Source organism: Ornithodoros turicata, unplaced genomic scaffold, assembly GCF_037126465.1.
Source record: "Ornithodoros turicata isolate Travis unplaced genomic scaffold, ASM3712646v1 Chromosome25, whole genome shotgun sequence".
NCBI classification, from domain to species: Eukaryota; Metazoa; Arthropoda; class Arachnida; order Ixodida; family Argasidae; genus Ornithodoros; species Ornithodoros turicata.
In genome coordinates this window covers 314,565-326,847 of record NW_026999346.1, presented here as the reverse complement: position 1 = coordinate 326,847, position 12,283 = coordinate 314,565, and the positions used below count along the sequence as shown (strand labels likewise).

At 49.2% G+C, this 12,283-nt stretch overlaps 4 non-coding genes across 4 annotated transcripts; all 4 read right to left on the bottom strand.

The window, feature by feature from the left end:
• Positions 1–9,333: 9,333 nt before the first annotated feature.
• On the bottom strand, positions 9,334–9,405 carry Trnac-gca (transfer RNA cysteine (anticodon GCA)). Its single transcript has one exon. It is a non-coding gene; the product is annotated as a tRNA-Cys (tRNA).
• Positions 9,406–11,463: 2,058 nt separating this feature from the next.
• Trnac-gca (transfer RNA cysteine (anticodon GCA)) lies at positions 11,464–11,535 on the bottom strand. The gene has a single exon. It is a non-coding gene; the product is annotated as a tRNA-Cys (tRNA).
• A 186-nt stretch (positions 11,536–11,721) lies between these two features.
• Trnac-gca (transfer RNA cysteine (anticodon GCA)) lies at positions 11,722–11,795 on the bottom strand. The gene has a single exon. It is a non-coding gene; the product is annotated as a tRNA-Cys (tRNA).
• Positions 11,796–11,980: 185 nt separating this feature from the next.
• Trnac-gca (transfer RNA cysteine (anticodon GCA)) lies at positions 11,981–12,052 on the bottom strand. The gene has a single exon. It is a non-coding gene; the product is annotated as a tRNA-Cys (tRNA).
• Positions 12,053–12,283: the final 231 nt, after the last annotated feature.

Sequence of the window (12,283 nt, the reverse complement as noted above, 5' to 3'; positions counted from 1 at the left end):
GCGGAAAGCAGACGTGCGCTCCCCGCACTCGCTCAGTTTCTGGCTGGCTGTCACGGAGAGCAGTCGCATCGGTCTGCGCTCCTGCTGTGGTGAGGTGATTTGTTGTGTAACTAATGCTTTCGCCGACTTTGTTCCCGCTTTGTTTGCGATTTTCGTGCCCGTGCACGTCGGGTGCTGGTTGCTGTTGTCCGGACATCCCAGCCGTTTTCTATCTTCTTCTGCCTTGGGACCGGGAGTAGCGCTGGCGTGATTCTTAATAATTTTGTTGTGAGATTAGTTGAGAAAGTAACCGCTAGGGGGTGCAGCTGTGGGGCTTTATACAGGAGAAAAAAACCATTACGAGCCAGTTTCTGCCTGCCTCTCGGATGGAGCAGTCGCATGGTTCTGCGCTCCTGTTGTGGTGGGCCCATTTGTTGTGTAACTAATTGTTTTTTCTTGTTAGCTATTGATGGTTTGCATACTCTTGCTTTCCCAGCCTCTGTATTACAAGTGTTTTTCTCCTTGCATGCCCAGAGCTGTCATAACTTGCCCAGACATGCCATGATGACGTCACAGCTGACGTCACAGGATGTCCGGAACTGGTGGTCATAGCTGCGATGCTTTGCAACCTGCCTCTGTGCTCCGTCGCCCGGCGATGGTCAGCGGCCTTTACGGGCCGCTTTCTTCAAGATGGCGTCGTTGATCTTCAACTAAACTCCTTCTCTCCACTCTCTCTCTATCTATTTTTTGATTTTTTATGACCACGTCTATCCGGAAACGCACAGGGTGGTCTGGACACTAGTTAGACGCTCCCCAATTAGTGTGATGACTCATTGGATGATGCTGATTAATGTGGGGGGTCCCAATTAGCTCTAATTGCTAATTAATGGCGTCCAGAAGCCTTGTAGCGTTTCCGGATAAGCGTGGTCAGTACTTACTACTGTCGTCCGCATACGCAATCATCTTAACTGCCATGTCCGCCAGTTTAAAGCCTTGTATGCGTTTATTTTGGACTATGTTCCTGCACAAAGGCTCGAGATAGAGCGCGAATAGCACCGGGGATAGTGGGCAGCCCTGTCGCACTGAGGATTCAACTTAATTCAGTCAGTCAACATTCCATTTATCACTAGTTGTGTGCTGATGCCCCTATAGCATATTCTCGTCCATCTATATATAGGTAATCACCAATCTTGCATCTTTTTAGCACACTGAACAAGTACGGGTGACTCACCCGATCAAACGCTTTGCTTAGATCGAGTTGAAGAATCGCGTGTGGAAGACCAAAGACTTCCGCAGCTTCGGTCGTGTTTCGCATGATGTGCAAGAGCGATGATATTTTCCTTCCTTTAATACCATACCCTTGGTGTTCCCCAATTATTTCCTGCAGACTGCGGCTTAGGCGGCTTGCGAATATTTTCCCTAGGATTTTATAATCCGTGCACAACAATGAAATCGGTCTGTACTGCCCCACATCTGGTATGTCTGAACTTGTAGCGCCTTTTTTCGGAATAAGGACTGTGAAGGCTCTTCACATGGACGGTGGCAATAAACCCCGCTTCTCAATATCTTCATAGACAAGATGCAGAATTGGGTTGATCTCTGTCACAAACTTCTTGTAGAAGGCTACGCCTATGCCGTCCGTGCCCGGGGATTTGTTTGTAGACATCTTTCTTATCTGTTTTTCTATCTCAGCTGTCATGATAGGACGGTTCTAGTTCTCTCTCGTTTGTTCACCTACTTCTTAAATGTTTATGATGTTGATGCCCTGTTGTATGCTCTCTGATGAACGCTTCTTTCATAGAAGGTCATCGTACATATCCAGGAAAGCCCCTTCTATCTGGCCTTGCTCGTGCGCGACTCTGTCGTTTACTTTGAGGCCTGCAATTATATTGCGGTTTCTCTTTTCCCGTTCGAGCCGTTGAAACACTTTCGATGGTGCTTCGTCTCTTTAATAATAAGTGACCCTCTGTATTTGTTCCTGTACCACTCTCGGAGTCTGTCTCTGCAGTCACGGATGTCTTGTACATACCTGCCTCTGTCATTTTCCTCTGCTTCGATAAGAATTAAAAGTGTGTTCTTTGGCGCAGTGCATTCTCGCTTCCTTTTCTCTGATGCCTCTTGTGTGTAAGCGACTTCCTCATTCTTCACTAACTGTTTATATCTTTCCCATGAACCTGCGTCCGGGTTATTCTTGGTCCAGTATTTGGATACCACGACACGGAACTTTTCTATAAAATCCACTTCTTCTAGTATGCTTTCGTTCATTTCCCAGGGAAGGGCTTTTCGTTGCTTCCGTGTTCTTGAAGATCCAATGTTCATTGTTGCAGTGACCAATGCGTGATCTGGATAAGCAACTGGCTTTATCTTGTAACTTCCACCAGATAGCGATATTTCCCCCGGTACATATGTCCGATCGAGCCGTGCATGAGAGGTTCTTTGCCAGTCAGTGAACCGACATTCTTTATTTTTGACAGCTAAACCGACGTCCACGAGGTCCAGTTCGTTAAATACACTTCTGAGTTGCTTCACGCTGGTGTCACATCGAAATTGATAACTGCAGTCATTGGCCTCCAACACGCAATTAAAGCCTCCCACAAGGAAAATCTTTCCCGGTATGTCCAGAACTTCCCTTATCCCTTCGAAGAAAGCCTTCCGGTCGTACGTCACATTGGGCGCATAAACTGCTAGCACTCTCATAAGCTCCTGGCCAACAACACAATCAACAAAACATCCCGAGGAATCTTCATCGATATCTGCAATGACCCGAATATGTGGCTTCTTATAAAGATTCCCTTGCCTGCAGTGTTTCCAATAGCTTTCGAATGAAAAAAACTTATAGTGTGGTTTGAAAAGTCTCCTCAGCTCTTCTTATTGTTCTGTTTTTGTTATCTTTGTCTCCTGTACACGGGATGTTTTCTTCTAATGCTAGTGTGTATTGGCATCGAGGCGGAAGACCAGTCACAAGGACTGTCTCTCATATAACTATCTCAACAAGCTAGGACTAAAACTAGAACTAGTGCAATGCCAGCTCCTGCTTGTGAAATCACGTCAAGTTAAGGATTGCTGTTTGTGGTTGTCGTCGCTATGCAACAGACCAAGACTGCGGAGAGTTGCGTACGGGATAACGGCACGAAGGAAAGTAACGCTTAGTAGTGAACAACGTACCTTCCATGCGTTTCTTCGAATAGCACAGACGAAGTTAGCCAGCGTCTTCCGAACTCCATAGCACCAAGGACTGCTCTCTCCCTCTGTAAAACTCTGCGAACACCCGCTCGAACGAGGCTTTAGAACGTGTGACGGCCCCCGAGCGCGACCGCCGTGTACTGCTATGCAGCGCGCAATCCACACTTGGTAGTTTATCTCTACGGCTAAGAAAATGAACTGCCGTCTATCCCAGATTGGAACGGGGGGGGGGGTTGAAGGAGCGTTTGAATTGTGCTCCAGCGAATCTGTGGAACCCCATACAGCTCCTCAACTCTGTGCCACAAAACGTCGGGAACGAGACACTCATGAAAAGCGTGCTGCGCAGTTTCATGGCTAGAACAGAAAGGACATCGAGGCGAGGTGAGACCATAACGATGCAAACGATCCCTGAGCGGCAGGACATCGTGCGCAAGTCTCCGACGTCAACTTGCGCGACGAGAGTTTAACCATCCTGCAGTAGCGTAGCGCCACGCGATCTGACGGGGAACGGATAGCTCCGGTGCACCGGTGGGTGCCGGAAGTAAGCCCAGCAGGGACACATAGAACCGCCTCACTGACCATGTAGAGAGATCAGCGTCCACGTGGCTCTCGCGGAGGCGACGGACTGATGACACGTACTCTTTTAAGGGGGGAGCTGTAAACTCTGAGCGCGGCCTATTCTGCTGAAAGGAACAAAAGAAACGAATCTGCGGGCCAAGAAGGTTGTGCAAAAGGTCGTGTGCAGGATGGTTAAGCTCACTCAGGGCATCAAAAATGGCCTTTATACCTAAAGCAAGGCACTTCACTTTTACATGTTGCACTCGCAAGCCACCAACCTCACGCGACTGGTACAGACGCGCGCGCGACACCCATTCCACACTGTTACCCCATATGAACTGAAAAGCAATACGGGTAACAGTAAGAAAGACCTGACGTGGCGGAAGCGATATGGTACCATGGTACCAGTACTCGCTTAAGAACCACGACGCCGCTAGCCGGGCCTTACAAGTAAGTGGAAGAACCAGACCCTTCAATTCACGGAATACAGGAATGCTACGCTGGTGAATGCGCATCCACGATGATACTGCGATTCCCCGACTATTGAAATAGTATCCCAGTATGCGTAATCCAGTTTTAACAGGTATCCCGAAAGGAGACGCACAAGAGGGAACTGAATTGATAAAGAGCGCTGCATTCTTATCCCTGCTTATCCGCGCGTTCGATGGTCTACCGTAGGCATCCAGGATGGATAACACTTCCTCACTGCTAAGGATTAAGTAGAAGTCATCTACATATGCAAACAACGGAAGGGCTACGGAACCTGGCAGCTGTAGCATGCGAGTACGAAGCGAGGTTGCGAGAGCTTCCAAGAGCGGGCTTAAGACCATGGCATACAAAGCAGGAGGTAAGGGACAACCCTGTCGCACCCCCGATTTGATGGAAAAGGTATCAGACATTCCCCATTGACTCCAATGCAGGCAAAGGCCTCAGCATTGAGAGCTCTGATCCAAGATACCACCACACGATCAAAACCGACAGCTCCCAACACCCGGTACATGTAGTCGTGGTTCACTCTGTCAAAAGCTTTGTTCTGGTCAAAAGAAACCAGCGTTGCCGACTGGTGGCGACTATGAGCCCATTAAATCGCGTCTTGCAAAGCCTGAGTGTGAAGCACAAGGGACCGCCTAGGGACGGCGCAGGCCTGTGAAACAGGGATGACAGAAACCAGGACTGGGGGGAGAAACTCGATTTAGAATTGTGGTAGAAATGATCTTGTAATCTGTATTTAGAAGAGATACCGGTCGGTAGGCATTAGGGTGACGCCTCCGTCTGGGATCTTTGCAAAGCATAGACACTATACTCTGCCTCATGGAAGGGCAGAGGAGGCCGGCAGCCAAGCAGCTGTTAAATAACTCGGTCAGGGGGCGCCGAAGTACCCCCCGGAAACACTTATAGAATTCAGCAGGGAGACCATCGGAGCCGGGAGACCCACCAGCTCGCAAAGCCTTAACAGCTGCCGTATACTCATCCTGAGTAAATGTGGCTGTGCTCAGAACGAAGTCTTTGGGCTCTGGGAAAAAAGTCTGGTGTCTTGCATCAGGAGGTACCACCAACTCGTACAGGGCGGAAAAGTGGTCACGAAAAAGTGACCGCACGGAGTCAGGCTCCGTCAATACTGACCCATCACTCGTCAGTAGCTCCTCGACAGTGTTTCGAGGGCGGCGAAAGTAACGGCCAAGAAGAAGGCGAGAGCAACATGCTTCTCGTGACCAGCGTTAGACCGACTGCGAAGCAGCAAACTAGTCCCAGGCACGTAACTTCAAAGAGGTGATCCTCCTGAGTACGTCCTGAATAGCGTCGTCGTTTCCAGAGCCCCTGGAATCTGGGTGACGCAAGATAGAGAGTACTTGCCGGAGGTGCTGTATCTCCTCCCGGCTCTCTTGCCGCCACTAGCGGAAAATTCTCGCGGCTCTGAGCTTCGTCTGTTCCCACCATTCTGGCGACCACAACAGAGACAGCGCACTGACTCTCGAGCCACAGTTTGACGTCATTACGTACCTCCGAGTCACTCAGGGAAGCAGCCAGCCTCCAACAGCCTGATCCAGTGCGGTAACGCCGAAAGCCACCAAGAACAAAAAGAACCCCTTCATGGTCTGATAAGTCCCCAGAAGGGCAGACAACGCACTCGCGCACATGCGAAACGATGCCAGAAGAAACATAAAAACGATATGTGCACCACGAGAGTTCGACCAAGTGACTGGTACTGCCCATTGTTGAGGTGCAGAAAGGCATCTACAAGTCCAAGCTCGTTAACTAAGCGAGAAAGCTCCACGTTAACTGGTCTACGACTACTCACATGCCGGTCAATAACGCAGTTGAAATCTCCCGCAACCACAACATTAGAGTTTCCTAAAAGGAAACATCAAGGCTCCGAAAAAAATCTGCGCGCTCTCCGCGACGCACAGGCGCGTACAGATTAGTAAGTCGCAACAAAGTTCCTCCCACGTCTAATTCTAGTGCGAGAACCCGACCGTCATTGTCACGGTCGTACCACCCTACTCCACCAGGAAAAGATGGGAAGAGAATCGCTGCCACACCTGATCGATGCGCGGAACCATGGCTAAAAAACGTCCTAACTGTGTGGTCCGCTTCCAACGCTCTAATAGCACTGGCAGATAAGAGGCGAGTCTCCTGCAAGAGTAGAATATCAACACAAAAATTATTGGCCCACTGAATAACTGAAAACTGTTTCGGACTCCTGCTAAATCCCCTACAATTTAGCGTCATAACTTTTAGACACATGAGTAAAAGTGAAAGTAACATGTCTATTGCTTCTTTGCCCACATAGGAGAGGATAGTGCAGAATCCGAAGCCCTCCGCTTGAGACCCTGGCACGTAACCCCACACATATCTTCCGGACCACTATGGCTACTATTTACACTCTCCAGCGAAGAATCGCTGAAAAAAAAAAAAAAAAACGCACAACTTGTCCCGCAGCATCCTCGTTCGCCTGAAGCACTACAGGTTTCACCTTTATTCCCGAATCAGACTGCTCCACTACTCTAGATGTAGACTGCTCTACAACCCCAGAAGCAGACTGCACCTCTACTCCGGATGCAGACTGCTCCTGCACCTCAGTTGCAGACTGCTCCTGCACCTCAGTTGCAGACTGCTCCTGCACAGGAAGTACGAGGGCTTCCTGCCCCCAACCAGCCCCATTGTCCGTAGCAACAATCTCTGTCGGTGCCTTCGTTTCCTGCAGGACAGTGACATTGTCACGGCACTCTGAACCAGCGAAATCGGTCTCCGAATCATTAGTAACGGTCGCCACACGATTCGTCTTCCACGAGCACGTGATGGATCCCCACCACATTTTGGACAAGGCCTCGCACACATGTTATGTCCCACCTCGCCGCATCGAGAGCATACAGGTACCGGGCACGCCTTCTTAAAATGCCCAGCCTGTCCACATCGAAAACAAACACGTCGCATCCCGGGGTAGCGAATAATAATTCGCTTACTCCTGACACGCAAGAAATTGGGCACGGGAGCCGTCATCTCCATTATCACACGGCGATTGCCGGTCTCAATGGAAGTCATCTCCGGGTGCTCATATTTTTCACGTTGGATGTCCTTGATGATGCCATATTGTCCCAGGGCCGAGACAATATGCGCATCATTCATTCCGACGGGCGCTTTAGACACGGTCACGACGGTGAGATTGGTTTCAAGAGAAACCAAAGGAACAGTCTCACCGCCGACTTCAATATGAACTAAATTCTTCAGGGCCGTAGCCCCCTCGCGGGACATAGCCCGCAGCTCAAAGGAACACTCATCCTGGTGCTGGTCTTGGTGCTGGAAGGAACGAACGAACGAACTTTAGGGGCCTTCCTCACCAGGGCCAGCAAGAACTCCACACGCGATATCGTTGAGGGCAGCGAAACGCGAAAATCTAACGGCCTACTGGCCATCCCAAACACGTAACACAAGTGAACTAACCCATGGAAAACACGTAAAAGAAATGCACACAGAAATATCTACAAAAATTTGTGTCGGAACAGAAGCTTACCTTGTTCGATCTGATGGCGATGGCTAGTTCCAACAGCCATAATATTCTTTCCCAAGAAGATCTTCTTTCCCAAGAAGAATCTTCTATTTTGCTCGACCGGCTACGATAGTATGCGCACTTTGGTACGCCATCTTCCCTATATCATAACGCAAAGGGTGCTTCTATTATATGCTCTACTACGTTGCAAATTTGCTTTAGGATGACGCACTCCGCAATAACAACAAAAGCTTTGTTGCGAGGGGGCGCCCGGGTTTGAAGCGGGGACCTCTCGAACTGCAGTTGAATGTTCTACCACTGAGCTACACTTTTTTTTTACTGAGCGACACCCCCCACATACTGTTCTTTTCGTTTCTTTATTTCTTTTTTCTTGCACGACTGGCGACGACAGTATGCGCACTTCGGTACGCCATCTCCCCTATATCATCACGCAGAGGGCGCTTCTATTATATGCTCTATACTACGTTGCAAATTTGATTTAGGATGACGCACTCCGCAATAACAACAAAAGCTTTGTTGCGAGGGGGCGCCCGGGTTTGAAGCGGGGCGCCCGCGTTTGAAGAAGTCATCCCTGCTCTCTGATCTGGATCATAACATTGCAGCACTCATAGACGATGACGAAATTGAAAGTGAGGCAGAGTCATGCGACAACTACCTGGAACTCATCACACGAGTAACTTTGAATGCCAAGCGCTACGTCTCGACAAATCATGACCTGACTACGAACCCTAGCCCTGCTTCCACAACTTCAAGGGATACATCGCAGCATGTAAGCCTCTTAGCACCATCATTCACCGAAGCTCCAACGCGAAAGCACCCCGATTACGAGCCACTAACACCAGAAGTTCAAGACGCCCTAATTGACAACGACCACCCTGAATATACAGATATGAAAGTTCAAATGATAGAAGCAAATCCATCGACTAACTCGACTACCACCAGGGGAACGATCAAACGGAACTTGAACGATATCTTTTGGACAACGATACCACAACCGACTCGCTTCAAGGACATCCAACTCCGGAAAGCGGAAATGCCACCGGACTCCAGTGTCTGTCCTATGACACGAAAGTCCGATCGGGATAGAAACCTCTCAACTGGCAAGTCGTCGACCCCACTGAATCGTCCCGTACCTCAAAGCTTGCTGTTACAGGACATACCACCGCCATCTACGGATAAGTCCTCCGGACTACCCATGCTCATTGGAGCACCACCTCCGTTGAAGCAAGACCCACTGCATCCTTTATACGCAACGGATCTCGAATCCTCGCCTTGCATCACGTATTGCAACAGGTACCGCAGCCCTGCAAATGCAAGGACAACTCCCTTCAGACCTCGTTATCAGAAGCCGTCACCCCGTCAATATCGTTGCTACTGTCACAAGAAACTGTACCATCTGGCCAACCACAGGCTCCGTCTTACCCATGCGCCGCACGGAGTGTAAGAAAAAGGAAGCTGATGTTTCGTCCCTTGACGCTCGTGGCCTGTGCGCGCTTCACCCGCAGTTGTTCTAGCCATCGTCATCGGCACAGTCGGACTTAGTCATCTGCCATTAAACGTTACCTAAAGCTTGATTCCTGCTCCTTTCCAGCAGCTTTGTTACGAGGTGGCGCCCGGGTTTGAACCAGGGACCTCTCCATCTGCAGTCGAATGCTCTACCACTGAACTACACCACCCACATACTGTGCTTTTCGTTTATTTCTTTTTTCTTGCACGACTGACTACGACAGTATGCGCACTTCGGTACGCCATCTCCCCTATATCATAACGCAAAGGGTGCTTCCGTTATATGCTCTACTACGTTGCAAATTTGATTTAGGATGACGCAATCCGCAATAACAACAAAGGCTTTGTTGCGAGGGGGCGCCCGGGTTTGAACCGGGGACCTCTCGATCTGCAGTCGAACGCTCTACCACTGAGATACACCTTTTTTTTTTATTTACGTCGCTACAATAAAACCATTACATCATAAAAGGTCACCCCTCACTGTGGTGGCCGGCCGCTATTAGTGCTAGCGTACCTTCAACTCGTAGTACTACGCAAGGCACCCGCAGTGCACTTTACATGACAGTTTTTTCCCAGGGGTTGTGCAGGAATTTCTGAAGTGTCTGAAGTTCCATGGCCCCACCCCTGTCTGTGTCCCTCACGCTAAGAGTCCACTGCGCTACCTGGGCAACATATTCCCAATGCCTCCTGTTTCTCAGTCTGCCATCTGACTTGTCATCTCGGTCTGACCAGATTGCTTGGATTCCAAGCAACAAGATGACTTCCCCGGTTTGTCCAAGCATGCTCTGTGTTGGACGCAGATATTTAAGGCTCTCCCATGCCACATCCAACCTCTGCCCCAGAGCTTTCTCAACATCTGACCACATACATATAGCATTTCTGCATTCTGTAAACAGATGCCGAACCGTCTCTTCCGCTGAACAAAAGTAGCACTTCGTCGACATCACTAGAAACCCTTGTTCAGTAACCATTTGTTCGTTGGAAAAGTCTCGGTCAACAATCCTATGAAAGTGTTTTTTTACGTACTGCGCCACCGAGTAATGCCTTAGCCTAGCCATTACATTTGCCTGCCTTTTGCCGCCGTCGGACTCCAATATATGGGTACCGGGCAAACATTCTCCACCACCGCCCAGTACAGAGTCTTTCGCTTAACTCCTACTAGGAAATCCCATGAAAACCGCTGTGCAAGAAAACACACGGCGTAAGCCATCTTCTTATAAAAGGCACTCTCCTTAAAAAAGGCCTTCCCTGCACTTCTAAACCGGCCACACCAGGATGATACCGTCCATTCTCCAAGATAACAACAACCCAAAGTTTGCATGGCCCACCGTAAGAGCGGGCTGCGCACACTACGAAGATACATGAATCGATGCACCAAGATTTTCACTTCAAGATTCACTAGGCCAAATCCACCCATCTTTAAACCTCGAAACAAATTGTTCCTGGCCATTCTCTCGAAGGATGAATTCCAAATGTTCTGGGGAAAGATCCTGTGCACATTCCCAATCACCTGGGCGTTACACGGCGCCGCCTGGCCCACATACCACAGCACAGGATACAGAACAGCATTAGAAAGGTACGCCCTATTTTAAAAGGTCAGCGACCTCCCCCGAATTCCTGCCACCTTCCCACGCACCGCTCCCAGGCGGGATGTCCATGATGACACGATTGGAGCGTCTCGGTCTAACACAACTCCAAGATACTTAAGCCTCCCCACTTCAAAAGTGATCTCCATGAAGTTGACAGGGGTCGTCCCCCAGTCCCCTAGCCACGAGCCTTTAGTCTTTTTTATATTCAGCACCGCACCCGAAGCTTTCGAAAATTCACCCACATGACAAAGCACCTTTCCTATTTGTTCCTTGGAAGAACAAATCACAGCCAGGTCATCGGTGTAGCACAACACTTTCACCTCCGCTGTAGGCGTTTCTGAGGCCAATCACTGTAGTGTCCTGTAGTATACGTCTGCACAGGGGTTCTATATACAATGCAAATAACGTAGGCGAGAGGGGGCATGCCTGACGAACACCACTGAGCTACACCCCCCACGTACCGTTCTTTTCGTTTCGTTATTTCTGTTTGCTTGCACAACTGGCTTCGACAGTATACGCACACGGTACGCCATCTCCCCTATATGATAACGCAAAGGGTGCTTCTGTTATATGCTCTACTACGTTGCAAATTTGAGTTAGGATGACGCAATCCGCAATAACAACAAAAGCTTCGTTGCGAGGGGGCGCCCGGGTTTGAACCGGGGACCTCTCGATCTGCAGTCGAATGCTCTACCACTAAGCTACACCCCCCACATACTATTCTTTTTGTTTCTTTATTTCTTTTTTCTTGCACGACCATCTGCGATAGTAGACGCACTTCGGCACGCCACCTTCCCTATATAGCATAACGCAAAGGGTGCTTCTGTCATATCCTCTACTACGTTGCAAATTTGATTTGGGATGACGCAATCCGCAATAACAACAAAAGCTTTGTGTCGACGGGGCGCCCGGGTTTGAACCGGGGACCTCTCGAGCTGCAGTCGAATGCTCTACCACTGAACTACACCCCCACATCCTGTTCTTTTCGTTTCTTCATTTCTTTTGTCTTGCACGACTTGCTACGACAGTACGGGCACTTCGGTACGCCATCTCCCCTATATCATAACGCAAAGGTGCTTCTGTTATATGCTCCAGTACGTTGCAAATTTGGTTTAGGATGACACACTCTACAATAACAACAAAAAGCTTTGTTACGAGGGGGCGCCCGGGTTTGAACCGGGGACCTCTCCATCTGCAGTCGAATGCTCTACCAGTGAGCTACGCCCCCACTTTTTTTTTTCCTGATTTTGCACATTTATTTATTGATGATGGCATATTTACAGTGATGTCACATGAACTTCACGCGCGTAACATTTCACCAAAAGCTTCCCGACTTGGGAGTAATTTTGCCACATAACCACTCCGGTACCAATTGCCTGTACCGTGCTATTGTGTACATTTGATCAATTTCTTCTTTTAAAAAGCACATCGGTGGTTTAAGTGGCTCTTCGTTTCGGTC